Raw genomic sequence first — 17,517 nt, 5'->3', positions numbered from 1 at the left:
TGTGTCATTTTGGGGCATAGAATCTTAACTCAGGGTAGTCACTGTTTAGGTGTGTGTATTTAAATAACTCTGGATTCTTTACCTTGGACAAGAGGTATGTTAATATATGAGTGGCTAAAAGTGAGTAGGACGACGTATGAAGGTAAGATTCATATAGCCCTTACTACGTGCCAAGTATTTTAGGCCATTCATAGGTAATCATTACAGCAGCATTAAGAGGAAGGTATCATTCTTATCTCCTGTTGAAAGATAAAGACACTAATTCAAGTGAAGGTCCCTAGCTTCTCAAGTTCACATAGTTATTTAAAAGTCAAGATTTAAAACCACTAGCCAAACTCTAGTTCAGTCCATTAAGTATTTTAATTTACTGTCTCAAATGAACATGGACATTTGAACAATAGGGATAGTTTGACTTTTATTTAGGAATTTATAAAGTACATAAAGATATTCTGATATCAAAATCCTGAACTTAGCCAAAGAAATGTTGAGCAAGAACAAAGCTGGAGACGTTACATTTCCTTACTTCAAAATATATTACAGGGGGCGCCTGGGTGGGTCAGTGGGCTGGGCGTCCGACTTTGGCTCAGATCATGATCTCTCGGTTTGTGAGTTCGAGCCCTGCCTCAGGCTCTGAGCTGACAGATCAGAGCCTGGAGCCTGCTTCAGATTCTGTGTCTCCCTCTCTCTCTGCCCCTCCCCTGCTAACGGTCTGTCCCTTTCTGTGTCTCAATAATAAATAAATGTTAAAAAAAATAAAAAAACAAAAAATAAACATATTAGAAAGCTTCAGCAATCAAAATAGTATGGTCCTGCCATAAGAACAGATACATAGATCAATGGAACAGAATCAAGAGACCGGAAATAAGCCTCTGCATATGCTGTCAACTAATCTTCAATGAAGGCACCACGAATACAAAACAAGGAAAAGATAGTCTTCATGTGCTGGGAAAACTAGATATTCACATGCAAAAGAATGAAATTGGACCCCTCAATCACATCATACACAAAATTCAACTCAAATGGATTAGAAATTTAAATGTAAGATCTGAAACTATAAAACTTCTAGAAGAAAACATGGTGGAAAAATCCTTGGTATTGGTGTTGGCAATGATTTTTTGAATCTGACATCAAAAGCAAAAAAAGCAAAAATAAACAAGTGGGACTACATTAAACATAAAAGTTTCAACACCGCAAAAGGAACCATCAGCCAAATGAAAAGACAACTGGTGGTTGGGAGAAAATATTTGCAAACCTATCTGATAAGGAGCTAATATCCAAAATATATAAAGGAACTCCTCTAACTCAATAGCCAAAAAAACCCTTCATATTTGCTATTCCTCAGTTTAAAAAAGTGAGCAAAAGATCTGAACAGACATTTCTGCAAAGTAGACATACAAACGGTCAACAGGTACTTGAGGAAGTACTCAACATCACCAATCATCAGTGAAACGCAAACCCAAATCACAATGGGATATTACCTCATACCTGTTAGGATGGCTGTTATTAAAATTAACTTGGAGGAAAGGATGATCACTGTTGATAGCCAAATTAATCACCTGGAACATCAAAAGGAGGATTAGTGTTAGAAGAAAAAAGTCAAAGGGGCACCTGGGTAGCTCAGTTGGTTAAGCCTCCAGCTTCGGCTCATGTCATGATCTCAGAGTTTGTAGGTTCGAGCCCCTTGTTGGGCTCTGTGCTGACAGCTCAGAGTATGGAGCCTGCTTCCAATTCTGTGTCTCCCTTTCTGCCCCTCCCCCACTCACGCTCTGTGTTTCTCTCTCAAAAATAAAAAAATATTAAAAAAAAAAAAGAAGAGAAAAGGTAAAAAGGGCTTACTGACTGTGTTATAGGCATATTACATGAAAAAGAGGCACATATATATCCTGGAAAAAACTTTGAAATCCAAGAAAAAGGGAAAAATCTTGTAAACAACAAGTAATCCATAAATGAAAAGCATCACTTTTCATCTGCAACATTTGAAGCTAGAAGACAGTAGAATAACATCTCCTAGTACTGGGAAGAATGACTGAACCCACCCAAGCCATTACTTAGCTGTAAGAGTAAAAGAAAGTTCAGAGTCCCAAATATACCGTGAAGTACGCTTTCCAGGGAAAATAATGACAAAATATTAACAAACTAACCAAAACACACAAACAGACAAACAAGCAAAACACCAGAACCAAAACTGCATAACGAAAGCAACTGGGAAGAAATAGAGGTAATCAACAAAGAGCTATAAATACATAGTTAATCTAAGTGTCTGCGAATGGTCCACATGGATTAGTCGCTCTATACTGGAAGGGAATTTCTGATAATAACCTAGAGGTGCGAGCATTACATTTCCTGAAATAAAATACTGATGTGAGGGTGAAGGCAGAGAGCGGAAAGGAGTCAAAAGATTCCAAAGGTCTCACTTTGGGCGAGGATGGGGGTAGAGGAGGAAAAAGAGAACGGAAGTGAACTCTTACAGTAGTGTCACTTGAGAGCTTTGCTGAATTCCTTGCTACTTGCTGTCTGATACTGTTAATGACTGGACATTTCAGCTGTTTCTCAGAAGGCTACTGAAGAATCACTTCATAACCGATAGTGCATGGATCACAACACTAGAAACTACTATTAGACCGTTTGCTTCACCATTTTCTCCACGTCTGGAAAGCACCTTGAAAACTTTAAGAAAATGAAGAGCTGTTTTATTCAGCAAATCATTAAGCAGCGACAAAGCCTTCTTATATTCAATGGGTTTTTCCTAAATGCTTTGTTTCCTTTGGCAGTTACCAACGTTGCTATTGTTGGTGGTGGTTAACTGCGTGACCTCCACGCTCTTAACAGCTTCTTTCCAGCTGTGGGAAGGCTGGGACCACAGCAGCCCAAGGAAAGTACCTGTTGTTATCTTTCCGTGCTGGAGAGCGTCAGGTAGCACCAATTCTCACCATCCTTAGCCTTCCTGCTCTGATCTGTGTTCTTCGGGGTTCTAGCGCTTCTGCCCTGTGTATGTGTTTCTCTCTGCTAACTATTTTGGATCCTCGCCTCTGCTATAACTGTGTAGGCATGCGCCGTCTCTGCAATAACTCTTGGCTCCTGACTCTTTTGCCTCGTCACTCTATGCCCTACATACCATCAAGACTGTGGCCCTGGCTCAGTGCCTCAGGCTCCCTTTTGCCCTGAAAGTGGGTTCAGACAAATCGTGACTATCACCAAACAGCATCAACAACTTTATCAAAGCTCTCTAGATCATCTTCTCCCCTGAGGGATTACTTTCTCAAGTGGAATCTTGAAAACGGCATGTTTCTTATTAGAGAAGTCCAGGGGGGCACGAGGCCCAGGACTCATCCTGTTAATCATCTGAAGACCTTCAGGAGAATATGCTCCAAACATCAACCCTGTGTGTCTTACCTTCACTTCTAGTTTATTTAACGATATTCTTTAAGTAGGATAATTTTTATTCTTACATAATTTTAAGTTAAAATAAGTTAAAAAATAAAAATGTAGGGGCGCCTGGGTGGCGCAGTCGGTTGAGCGTCCGACTTCAGCCAGGTCACGATCTCGCGGTCTGTGGGTTTGAGCCCCGCGACGGGCTCTGGGCTGATGGCTCAGAGCCTGGAGCCTGTTTCCGATTCTGTGTCTCCCTCTCTCTCTGCCCCTCACCCGTTCATGCTCTGTCTCTCTCTGTCCTAAAAATAAATAAACGTTGAAAAAAAAATTAAAAAAAAAATAAAAATGTAGATGTGAAAGTAGGATGGGCCACAACACCAGACAGAAGAACGGCTCTTAGAGCTAAGGGAGGAAGACTGAAGACATCAAAATAGAACCTAGAGAAGTGGTCTGGGGCTGGCCGTCCAGGTTCCAAGACCTCGAATACCAGAAAGGAAGAAGATGGTGAGAGCAGTGAGATGCAGCTGGGCCTTCTTCTAATTATCCATTCAACATCTGGAGGAGACAGTTGGGAAGTGAACATTGCATAAAAGAGAAGAAGGAAGACAGGAAATTGGAGGCCAGGGAATCTGAGATCAACAGGCAGATAATGAAGGTACAGGATCTGTAGACTCACAGAGACTCTCCACCACAAATACTGAGGAAAGGCTTCTGGAGACGCAGAGGAGGCCGAAGCCGTGCGAACGCACATGCTGGGGGGGCGGGGGTGGGTTGATGAAACGGGACCCTGTGGACTAAGATTTAGGCAGCGTAGTTGTTTGGGAAAGAAAGGACTGAGCACAAAGAAGCAGTTGGAAACCAAGGTGAAAAACAGAGAATTGGAGAAAGGAAGTTAAGGCCGGACAACTGAAGTGACAATCGAGGGACAAGAAAGGGTCATGGAAGGGCTGCAGCGAGGTAAGCCAGGGACCTTAAAACATACAGGGAAGAGGGAGCAGACAGCAGAGGACAGTCAAATGAGGCACGTACAGGTTTGGGAGACCGTGAACTGGACTGTCTGTGAATGCTGAGGCTCCAGTCAGCACCCCACAAGTGAGGTTGGAGCAGCATCTTGGCACTAAGGAAAATATTCGTATGAATCCCCAGAGGTGTTTCTTCTCCTGTACCTTGGCAACCCCTGAACAAAATCTCTGGGTCAACATGGAGCTTTCATATGCATTCAGATGCACAACGTAGTTGGACTTATAGGGGAAAGGGTCAACCCTGATCACCATATTTATGTTGTCTTGTATTTTATCCAGTTGGCTGATAGGGAAGCACAAACTTTGTGAAAAGGAAGAAAGCTGCTCTTAGGAAGAGAAACCAGTACTGCATTTGGTTGAATGGTCCTCCTCCAGGGAGGGATTATATAATGCCACCAAGAGAGAATGATGGCAAATTACCAGATGGTCTAAAATATACTGTACTCAGGAATTTTGTATTCCTTAGCCAGATGCAGCTACAGGGTATACAGAGGTGTTCATCTGTGCTTAAACCTCTCATAGCTAGGCTATCCTGAGAACTTTCTGGTCATTCACACATCTGGGAACTACAAATCTGATTCGAGAAAGCTTTTGCAAAAAATATGTATCATTACCACAGGTCCTTCCATGGGGGTGGGTTAGTGGTGAAGCAGTTTTCTCTCATCTTCTCTCGTTGGCTTTGTGATGCTGGGCTGATACTCTGCAAATTACATTTCTCCTTTGCCATCTGGCTCCCTGTTATGCTTGGCCAATTGTTGGGCACCAGGGAGAAGCAAAAAGACAGGAGAGGGAAGAAAGAACTTGCTCTTTTCTATTTGCTGGCTATTCCTGTGTCTGTCATTCACCACTGGCTCTTCCCTCCGATTCTAGAAACAGTTTGTTCCACTTTTAGGATTCTTCTGGCATTCTCAGAATAAAAATGAATCAGCCTCACTGATTCTAAAATGTGAGCACAAGCTGAATAGTGTCCATCCCTCAGAAGTCTAGGTCTCAGCTCTAGTTGGATCCCTGAGACACCTCCTATAGGTTTCTAGGTTCTAAAAATCCCCCCCATCTCCCTTTGTTTAGAGTGGGCAAGCCTAGGGTTAGGGCTGCTTCCTAAGCTTACTGTATCTTGTCGCTCCAAGTTCCCAGTTTGAGTTGCCAGTCCTCTAATACCTAACCAATATTTAACCTTCAACAATTTAATCTCTAATTGATTCACCAATTTCTTATATTATCTGAATTAAAAAACTAGTGTGATTCTTGGGATTGAATTCTGAGTAATTTAGAGAGTTAAAGTCTTCTGCAATGAATTATATGGAAACCTTCTTAAAATTCTCTTGTAAGTCTACCTCTTTCCAAATGATTCTTCTCCTTGTGGTTGTTAAGGACCAGTCCATTCGTTGCCATCCAGCTATCCTGGCTCATGGTCCACTTTGGAGAGCTGTTACCCTACTCCCAACCCACCACACTCACATATGTATTTCAAAAACACAACTGTATGACTCTTTCCCTTGGGAAAGCCATATAAGAGGTATTGTCTATCTCTCCTTCTGAATGTTTATCCCCTCTTTCTCAAAAATCAGCCACCATGGAATTCTGTTGGAAAAGCAAAATTGTCACCTTGTTAAATCTTTTGCTCAGTTAAATCTTCCTGGTCTTTAATAAAGAGAAGTATAATGTATACTGTGTCACCAGAGGTCTTCCTGTTTGTGCTGCTATTTTTTCTTTTCCTTGAGCAAACAGGATTCCTCTGGAAGAGCTATTGTACTTAATCCAGTCCATTAACACCTCTTTCAGCAAAGTATGAGAAAACACATCAGATTTAGGATTGAATCTCTGTCCCATAAATTCTGTTTCCTGTGAGATGCTATCACTAAACAAGTCTCTTTTTTCCCCAGTCTTATTGATATATCTATATTTATATCTGTATACATACTATATATTATATATATAATTTTATAATCTATATATTATATATATTATTGATATCTATATCTAATATAGATATAATTTTAGGACCTATATATAACATATATTATTGATATCTATATCTATAATATATAATAAATAAATATATAATATATAATAAAATCAGTAATATATATTATAAAATCAGTAACATGTATATATATATTGTACAACATGATTATTTGATACATGTATATATTGTGAACTGATTACCATAAAATGTTAGTTAACACCTATATTCCCTCACATAATTACTATTTTTTTGCATGTAGTGATAACATTTAGGTTCTATTCTCTTAACAACTTTAAAGTATATAATATGGTATTATTAATTAGATCCCCAGAACTTATTCATCTAGCCAGAGTTTATACTCTTTGACCAACATCTCTCCATTTCTCCCATCCCTCAGCCCCTGGCAACCACCACTCTATATTTCTATGAGTTCAGGTTTTTAGATTCCACACATAGGTAAGAACATACAGTATTTATCTCTCTCTGTCTGACACATTTCACTTAGCATCATACCCTCAAGGTCCATATTGTTGCAAAAGGCAAGATTTCCTTCTTTATGATTGAATAGTATTCTATATACATACAAATTGAATGATTCAATGTACACTGGGGTGCAGATATTTCAAGAATATGATTTTATTTCCTTTGGAAGTATACCCAGAAATGGAATTTCTGGATCATATGGTAGTTCTATTTTTATTTTTTTGAGTAACCTCCATACTGTTTGCACGATAGCTGCACCAATTTATATCCCCACCAACAGTGCACAAGAGTTCCCTTTACTCTACATCCTTGCCAGCACTTGTTATCTCCTCTCTTTCTGATAATAGCCATTCTAACAGGTGTGAAGTGAAATCTTATTGTGGTTTTAATTTGTATTTTTCTGACGATTAGTGATATTGAGCAATTTTTTATGTATCTGTGGCCTTTTGTATATCTTCTTCGGAAAAATGTCTTTCAGGTACTCTGATCATTTTTTAATTTTTTTTTTTTGCTATTTAACTGTTTGAGTTCCTTATATACTTTATTTGTTTATTTTTTAATGTTTATTCATTTTTGATGGAGAGAGAGCACAAGTGAGGGAGGGGCGCAGAGAGAGAGAGAGAGAGAGAGAGAGAGAGAGAGAGAGAGAGAATCTGAAGAAGGCTCCAGGCTCCGAGCTGTCAGCACAGAGCAGGGCTTGAACCCACGAACAGTAAGATCATGACCTGAGCTGAAGTCAGACACTTAACTGACTGAACCACCCAAGTGCCCTGAGTTCCTTACACACTTTAGATATTACCCCTTATAACATAGATGGTTTGCAGATATTTTCTCCCATTCTCTAGGTGGCTTTTTTCATTTTACTAATTGTTTTTGTTCTCTGTGGGGTTGTGTGTGTGTGTGTGTGTGTGTGTGTGTGTGTGTGTGTGCAGAAACTTTTTAGTTTGATAAAGTCCAGCTTATTTTTACTTCTGTTGTTTGTGCTTTTGGTGTTGAATCCATAAAAAAATTGTTGCTAGGACTAATGTTAGAGAGCTTTACTTTATGTTTTCTTTTAGTAGTTTTATAGTTCAGGTCTTACATTTAAGTATTTGATCAATTTTGAGTTGAATTTTGTATATGGTACAATGTAAGGGCCCAACTACATTTTTTTGCATATGATTGTTCAGTTTCCTCAACACTATTTTTGGAAGAGACTAACATTTCTCCACTGAGTATTTGTGGCTTCCATTTCAAGTATTAGTTGGCCTTATATGTAAGGGTTTTATTTCTGGGCTCTTGATTCTGTTCCATTGGTCTGTGTTTCTGTTTCTATGTAGTACCATACGATTTAGATTACTATTGCTTTGTAGAATAGCTTGCAATTGGAATTGTGCTACTTCTAGCTTTGTTCTTCCTTCAGAGGATTGCTTTGGTTATTCAGTTTTTTAAGGTTCCATTTGAACCTTAGAAATGTTTTTTTCTATTTTTGTAAAAAAATGACATTGGAATCTTAATAGGGATTGTTTTACATCTATAAGATGGCTTTAGGTAGTATATACATATTAACATATTAATTTTTCCAACTTGTGAACACAGGATATCTTTCTACTTTGTGTCTTCTTAAATTTTTTTCATCAATGTCATATAATTTTCAATGTAGAGCTGTTTCACCTCTTGGGTCAAATGTATTGTTTTTTAAATTTTTTTTAATGTTTATTTATTTTTGAGAGAGAGAGGGAGAGGGAGAGAGACAGAGAGAGAGAGAGAGAGAGAGAGAGAGAGAGAAAGAAAGAAAGGAAAGAAAGAAAGAAAGAAAGAAAGAAAGAAAGAAAGAAAGAAAGAAAGAAAGAAAGAAAGAAAGAAACCACAAGCAGGGGAGGGGCAGAGAGAGAGGGAGACAAAGAATCCGAAGCAGGCTCCAGGCTCTGAGCTGTCAGCACAGAGCCAGACACAGGGCTCAAACTCATGAACTGTGAGATCATGACCTGAGCTGAAGTCAGACACTTAACCAACTGAGCCACCCAGGCATCCCCAAATGTATTGTTTTTGATGCTACTGTAAATCAGATTGTTTTCGTTATTTTTCTCAGATAATCCATTATTATTATTATATAAAATTCTATTAATTGTTCTATGTTGAGTTTGTATCCTGCAACTCTACTGAATTTTTAAAATTAGATCTAACAGTATTTGAGTGGGATTTTAGTACTTTCTCTATATAAAAACATGTTGCCTATACACAAAATCAGTTTTGCTTCTTTTTTTCTGAATCGGATACCTTTTATTTCTTTTTCATACTTGATTGTTCTAAGACTTCCAGTATTATGTCGAATTAGAAATGGCAAAGTAGGCACCATTGTCTTGTTCCTGATCTTAGTAGAGAAGCTTTCAACCTTTTACTGTTGAGTATGATATTAACAGTGGGCTTTACACAGTTGACCTTTATTATGTTGAGGCACATCCCTTCTAGACCAACTTGGCTGAGAATTTTTATCATGAAAGGATACTGAATTTTGTCAAATGCTTGTTGTGCATTTATTGAGATTATAATATAATTTTTATCTTTTCTTCTATTAATGTGGTGTATCACATTTATTGATTTGCATATGTTGAACTATCCTTGCATCCAGGGATAAATCCCACATGATCATGGTGCATGATGCTTTTAATATTCTGTTGAATTCGGTTTGCTAATATACTGGTGACAGTTTTTACACCTATATTTACAAAGATACTGGTCTATTTTTTTTTCTTGTAGTGGCCTTATCTGGCTTTAGAATCAGGGTGATGCTGGCTTTGTAAAATGAGTTAGAAATGTTCCCTCCTCTTCATTTTTGGGGGCAGGGGCGGGAATAGTTGGAAAAGAATTGTATTATTATTCTTTAAATGTTTTATATAATTCACCAGTGAAATTATCTGGTCTTGGCCCTTTTTTTTCTTGGGAAGTTTTTGATTGTTGATTCAATCTCCTTACTTGTTAGATTTTCTATTTCTTCATGATTCAGTCTTGGCAGGTTATATGTTTCTAGGAATTTACCCATTTCTTCTATGTTTTCTAATTTGTTGGTGTGTAATTATTTGCAGTAGTCTCTTAGGATCCTTTATTTCTGTAGTATCAGTTAAAATGTTTCCTCTTTCATGTGTAATTTTATTTATTTGAGTATTTTTTCTTAGTTTAGCTAAAGGTTTGCCAATTTTATCTTTTCAAGAAGGTAGCTCTTCAATAAAATACTTCCTAATTTTATTAACCAGCTGCTTCTTGATGTTTGAATACATGGTAAGACAGTCAATCCTATAGATATTAACCCACTGACTCACTATTGTTTGCTATAAAAATAAATTCCTTGATCAGAAGCAATGTTGAGTGGGACACCATGTCAATAGATAAGGCTACCTTACATGTCCACAAATGACGCTGATGGCAAAAATTTTGCTGGCAGGAAAGTTAACTCTATTTTAAGAGTAAACGCCTATTCTGTAATGAAGATGAATCTCTGCAACCTCTATGATAGACAGGGTTCAATGTAATTGATCTTCTGAGATTAGCCGGCTAGTCTACCTAGAAAATGATATCTTATTGGAGATTTAATATTGGTGTGATTTGTGTAGGTTGGGTACTCATCTAATGTCATTGTTAGCACATCCCTGGTAAGGGGAAACCCACGTTATTTAGCAAAACAATAATTTACATCCTGTCACCATGGCATTTGGTTCATAAACCCATTTAGTTACCACTGCAGTGAATGGGGAGAATGACTGACTGACATGCATAGCGTGCTCCACCCTGAGCTTTCACACGAGACACAATTATCCCTTTGTGCCCATTCCATGAGAGCCACCCACAAAACTTTCCTCATATTTCCTTATTACTTCACAATTGGATGAAGCGTTAATGTGCAGATTACCATCAGAAGGTTATGATCCACTTTTGATAAGTATAGTACGTATATATGGGGGAGGTAAGGTTGAGAAACCTTTATTCTATTTTTCACTGAAAATCTATGCTATGTTTGTTAATTTTTCGTCAGCTGGATATAAATGGTAAAAGTGGTGTTTTGATCAGTGCCCACGGAAGAGCAGCTATGCATGTAACAAGAAAGTGCATCACTATCTGAATAAAATATTTGGCACCTGAATACTAACTCAGGTATTGCTTTATCCAAATTAACAAACAACATATTCCATTGTCTTAATTCAAAATTAAAAACAATAGTGAAAATTGTGAATACAATCGAATGATGGTCACAGATTTCTTCTTGTCAATCCATTCTCCATGACATGAGCAGAAACACAGGGCACTACTATTCCATATGGAAAAAACTACCTATCAAGTACAAAGGGAAGTAAAGGATGAAACATAAATATTTCATCAAGATTCTACGCTGTTCTAGCAAAATCCATTTTCATTATTTCAAGTAGCTTTGGCAAGTGGAGTATGTCTTCAGTACAGTCAGTATTTTAAGAGCCTCAACCTATTATTACTTGATATTAGAAAATATCATGATTTCTAATGTTGAAGATATTCAAATTTTATTAGAAGACTAACTTGCTCTATCATTTAAAGTGAGCTTAAACACACATTTTACTAGTATCACATGCGTAAGTGTAATAACAGTTTGATTCTGGAAAGAGAAGCAGTGCAGCTCACACAATCTCATTATCCCACAAAGAGTCAGTCTTAGGCATTTAGGTATTTTCTGACTAGCAATACCATGCCATGGGTTCCAAGAGATGGCCTTACTCTTGGAATGGTCCGCACATTTCAAGGCATAAGGGGGAGGGAACTATCTGGGCAGCTATGTGTAGGGAGATTGAGGTATTTGGGGCTGATCAAAGAAAAATATATGATCATGCAGTGATCGTAGCACACACAAACTTTGGTTGGGCAGCACTTTGACAGGATTGCATGTGGGGAAACTCCCTTGCAGCATGAGACTGTCCAGAGGCTATGGTAATGGGCCCACCATCCAGAAGTGGAAGAAGCGAAGGGAACTTCTGGGGGAGAAAGGACCAGAGAGGGGGCTTACATCACCAAATGCTGGCATATCGTGGAGGAACTAGATCACATATCCGTTGCTGGTGGGAATGCAAAATGGTGCTTGGGGAACTACGGTGAAGGGAACATTTTAAATGCCCAAGATCCAAGTTAGTGTAGAGTCTTGGCCATTCAATCTCTCAATTTTGAGATGAGTAGAAACTGCCCCCTCTTCATCAAATAACCTCATTAATTCATGTTTATTTGAGCACCAGGTAAAGGTTTCTAATAAAGTCATGCTTCTCCAGTTTCTCGATACCATGACCAAAAAATAATATGCATCTATTCTTAACTTATTCCTCAACCAACACAGCAGAGGAGGTGTATCTCCTCTTTTCTAGAGGGAATCTTTCTAGCAATGCTAGAACCTGTCCCTTTCCTGTCTTCTTAGGAGATTTCCTCTATCAATTATGTTCTATCTCTGGTATTTTTAATTTCTTCTTCTCTAATAGCTTTTCCCCTACAAACTATGTTTGCTGGAACCTCTCCCTAAATTTCTTCTCTTTTCTGCCAAGCCCTATAAGAGAATGATTTACTTTCACTGTCACACTTCTCTCATTTTAAATTAACTCCTTAACTCACCACAGTCTGTTTTCTGCCTCCCAACACTCTGCTGAAACTGTTGCCACCAAGGTCACCTATAATCTCTGAGTTGCTAAATGCAACTCTCCGTTCTTATCTTATTTAACATTTAACACTTACTTAACAGCAGAATTTGACCCATTGACCACGGTCTCTTTCTTCAGGCTCTCTTCCCTGGCATTTGTGATCCCTTTCCTCCTGGTTTTTCTCTGCCCTCTTGGTCCTTCCCTTCAAAGGCATCTGTCTCTCCTTTTTTCCCCTTGAATATTGGTGTTTCCCAGAATTATTCATGATATGCTTCTTTTACTCGCCATATTCCACTTGCTTGTCTTGCTCACCCCATGGACTTTGGTTGTCACCTCTGCAGTGATGGTTCCCAAATCTATCTGTCTAGATCAGATGTTTCTTGAACCATAAACCCATATGCCATTTTGATGTTACTTAAGCATGTCAGACTAAAATCTCCAAAGTGAATTTATCAACCTCCAAACTGCTCTTCCTGTATTCCTCATTGTACCATTCATGTCACCTCTCCTTCCAAAGATCTTAAAAACGATACAGGACTCTTTTCTCTCTTACCATCAAATCCTGTTGAGACAAACCCCTTAATAGGTTTTGAACATTATATCTTCACTTCTAATAATACTCTTTTAAATTAAGCCATCTTCTCTTTCCCATAGCGTAGTGTTGGGAACTTATTATTCTCATGACAATGAGCCTCTGTGGCAAGTTCCACAGCCAAACTCACAGCTAATTCTGGAAACAAGGGTGGCTCAGAAAAGCAACATTTCAGGGTCCTTCTTTGATTGGACACATTGACCAGCCAGATTGACCTCTGGTTGGCCTAAGCTAGTCTTCAAAGGAACCTCCTCTCAGCCTCTCAAATAAGAAGTGGAGGTGTGTATGGCGGGGGGTAGGTGGGTAGAGGGCGGGTAGGAGAGAAGGAAGGAAGGGTTCCTTTCTACCCTAAACATGACTCTTATTTTTACATAGCCCAGAGAAGGGAAACCTTAATTACGTTCCTTTGTATTCCTATTTCTTTTTTCTACTCCAAAATTGAAAAATCTCCAAAATTGAAAAGGGTGGGCTTTTCTTTTCTTATCCTTCTTTTCCCATTCATACACTAAGCTTTAATGGTGGCCAGCGATATCTCCTCTACTCTGGGAGAATTCTATGAGCATGGGTCATGCTGGCTTGGTTGTTAGACAAAGTGGGAAATAAACAATCTGGAAAATTGTCTTTCAAGATAATAACCTGTCTTACTGCTTAATTCTATTTTAACTTTCAAAAGCCGGCTACACCTCTCTATCCCTATTTTCTTTACATACACACCGAGAGAGAGACGGATGCCTTAGGCCAAGAAAGTGAAGGTCATGTACCAAGCAAGGAAAAAAAAAAAAAAGGAAAGTCACATTAAAAATTTAAAGTTATTATCCTTGTTAGAAAGGATTTAAACATATAGCATATAGTTTCATATTCCCACTTTTAAGATTGAAATTTTCCATACTATACTTAACTCTAAAAACAGTCTCCTATTTCATGCCCATTATTCAAAATCATCTCCTCTCTCAAATCCCTCCTTAAAACTTCTCTGAAACCTTTTATAAGAAGGGAGCCTGAAGGTCTTTTCTTAAAGACAAGAAAGCAGGTTGAATTTAAATAAAAGACAGAATAAGATAGACCAAGCACATGGGAAGAAAAAAATTAATAAGCTCACCTCTTTCAAGTAGCTTTTCCATTGAGTTTTTACATTTTAACTCCTTGTTTTATTTTTATCTCTAGTGTAGAAATATTCTTCATGGATTGTAATGCTTTTCATTCTGAAATACATCAAATTCATTTCAACCTCTACTAATAATAGTAGTAAATTTAAAATAAAATACCAGTAAATGTCACATTGAATTTCCTTCTTACTCAAATAGAGATAATAATGCCTTTTCCCAGACCTTCTCAAGGAATCTATGAGGATAAAATGGATAAAGTTTTAGGATGATTTAAGCTTATTAGGGAAACAATATGAAGTATAATAATTCCCATCTTTTCAGAGTTCACACTTCCTTGAAGTAGTTTCTAATTCACCGTAGTTGTAGGCTTTTTGGGTTTCTCCCGTGTTCAGAGATATTTTATATCTGTATGCGAAATGAAGTAAGATAAATTGTTTAGGTTATAAATAGGTTTATTAAATAGTTAATAGCATGCAAGCAGAAAGTGAAGCAAATGAGTACAAAATTAAAGATTGTATAGTGTTTGAAACATTAATTTTTATTGCAGACAAAATTGTATTTGGGTAAAAATGTAATTTATGCGATATTCCAATTTGTCCTCATTTTAATTTTTAATAAATTTTCTATCCAGAAGTAAATTTTCTACATCACTGACATGGCTTATGGCATAGTTTTTAAGTAAGTCCCAAGCTTCACAGCAGGTTGTTCTGGCTCTAAAGGCTACTAATATCAGGCTATAAAAAGGCAAAGGTGGTTTTCAATTTCAAGTTAGCTAAATCATTTGGACTGAACATGAATTGCATCTTACTTTTTAATGATAGAAAAATACGGACAGTTTGCATAGTGTATTTTAGGATGCATTTATTATGCTGTATCCCAAGGAGTTTTAAGTAACTTAACAAAAATAGATGATGCTCCTTTAACATCTTGACAAATTAAATAACACAATCATCAGTAAAGAATGATGAAATGTGCTACACTCAAATGATACTCCAAGTGTCCCTTATAATCAGACTTATAAGACAAAGTTCTAAAAATCATACATTTTTTATAAAATCCCCAAACATACATAGCATGAAAATTTCTGTTTTCTCTGTGTCCTCTATTTACCAGGGTTTAAATGGAAGTCAGCAAAGTGAACGTAGACCTGCACCCCCCACCCCCCTGTGTTAGAGAAACAAATGTTAAAATCTGCTTCTCTTTCCCTGGCTGGTCTCACCTTCAGATAAAAGAACTGAATTGAATGTATACATATTGGCAGCTCCCAGGGTTGTACTTCATTCTGAGCCCCCAGTGTGGCAGAGTATGTATGCAAACCTTTCCAAGTGAGCATGGGGTGGGGCAGGGTGGGGGAGGAGGATGGGGGGGGGGCTTGTTTGGCAGGATTCAAATCTCTGGTGAATGATTGGCTGCACCTCTGATGAAAATAAAAGTTACAGAAACCCTGACTTATTTAAAAATATATGTCTGGTTTTTCTAACACCAATGTCTTTGTGTCTCCAACTGCTCTGGAAATGTCTCACTTCAAAACTATCAGGGGGCACTGTGGGGCATTCACTTCTCTCTCCCTGGGCAGCAAAATCTCAGTCTGGTGAGTACAAACTGTGTGCACAGTGCCACATGTCATAAGCCGTTTGGGAATGATTGAGCATAGTGAGAATAAAATAGCCATTATTTATACGTTAATTGCCGCCCCCCCCCCCCCGCAAGAAATCTACAAAAGCATGATTTTTTTTTGTTTCTTTGTTTGAGAGTGTTTTTGTATTTAATGAGTAATGAGCTCATATGAAAAATTTAAAGAGTTTTATTTAAAACAATAATATCCATGAAACCTCCCTCACATACTTACTTTCTGTGCTTACCTGCTCTTACTCTCCCTCCCATTTGCTCTCCTATAGACAGTGTGGTCTACTTCACTCAGTACTCTGGAACGTGCTATTCCTTCTGCCTAGTATATTCTTCCTTCACATTACATCATTCAGAGCTCTTGTCAACTGGCACCAATCAGAGAGCTCTTCCCTGACCAGCCTGTCTTTCTCCATTTCTGACATTCTCTTCTTCACAGCATTTGCTACTAACACTGCATTTATACAGCTTTTAGTATATAGTTTCAATTTCTTTTCCTACTACCACTAAAATGTTAAGTTCCATGAGGGCAGGGTCTTTGTCTATTTAATTCGGTACCGCATCCCCTGTGCATATTATAGGTGTTGCATAAACTATTTTCTGATGGATGAATACTTATGTTTAAAGTACTGATGAACTGAATTTGGATCATCGAAGAGCTGAGAGTACTGAATAAATGTAAAAACAATAAATGAAATATTACATACATTTTGAAAATGTCTGTAAATATCACAAAAAAGGAAAAAGCCCAGAGATTTTGCCCATAATACTAGTTTTACATGTATTCTAGGGTTTTTTTTTTATTGGAAAAATTTGGATACGGTACAAGATGAATCTACTTTATACTGAATTAACTTATTGGAAAAAAATGTTAAAGCAAATATCTAATGCAGCCAGCAAGGACCTTTTAGTTTTGAAATAACATAATTTAAAAATATTTCTGCAAATTAAATTCCTATATTCTTTCCAAAGCCTTGAAATGTTTTCCCATCTAAGCTGCTACAGAGATAATTAGTGATACATTCTGGAGTGAACCTTACCTCTGCTGGTGTGTGGATGCTGTGGAATCATCACTGATACAATGAAGGGGGCTGTTGAATTACAGACATGGAGTTGGCCTGGCAAATGCGGCAAATTAATAATACATCACCAGAAGGCTTGGAAGCCTTTTACTGTGGTTGCTCTGTCCTCCCAGTTCTCCTTCTTTGAAGACATAAACTTAAATATGTATGGGTTAACATTTCAGCAACAAAGACCAGTTTATTCTCTCTGAGGAGAACACCAATACTCAAAAGATTTCCATCAATTCATAGTGCTTACTTGTAGAATGTTTTCTTTATTTCTGTAGCATTTTATCTAAGCTGCTACATTATTGTCTTTCTGGGATATTTATTCTGCAGTCCTCTTTCTCAAAGCCTCTTAGAAAATGCCCTTGTTGATGATCATCTGGCCACGATCACTTGACATGCTAAGATTTAAGGGATATGTTCAAGCAGGTTATCATCAGGCATTCTCTATATTTCAAATGTTCTTACATTTGTCTGTTCAAGGTTATTCAGAAAAAATAATTATGTAATATATTCAGACACATTTCTTACATTTGCAAGAAGTATTCTATGTAGAGTGCTACTCACACAGATGTATCCATACCATATATATAGATTTATATAGTTGACTGCGGATATCAGCAATACCTTTATATTTACATATTTTAAATATGAAGACC

At 37.7% G+C, this 17,517-nt stretch overlaps 1 long non-coding RNA gene across 1 annotated transcript in view; it reads right to left on the bottom strand.

The window, feature by feature from the left end:
* Positions 1–17,517, bottom strand: part of LOC109496155 — a 212,534-nt gene that overhangs the window by 35,201 nt on the left and 159,816 nt on the right. Inside the window, exons 5-7 of the long non-coding RNA XR_006592182.1 lie at positions 16,832–17,259; positions 14,159–14,261; positions 1,486–1,556 (exon numbers count right to left, since the gene is read on the bottom strand). This is a non-coding gene — a long non-coding RNA (uncharacterized LOC109496155). The remainder of the gene's footprint in view (positions 1–1,485; positions 1,557–14,158; positions 14,262–16,831; positions 17,260–17,517) is intronic.

The sequence above is a fragment of the Felis catus genome, chromosome F2, assembly GCF_018350175.1.
Source record: "Felis catus isolate Fca126 chromosome F2, F.catus_Fca126_mat1.0, whole genome shotgun sequence".
In the NCBI taxonomy this organism is placed as follows: domain Eukaryota; kingdom Metazoa; phylum Chordata; class Mammalia; order Carnivora; family Felidae; genus Felis; species Felis catus.
This window is presented reverse-complemented; position numbering and strand designations above follow the sequence as displayed.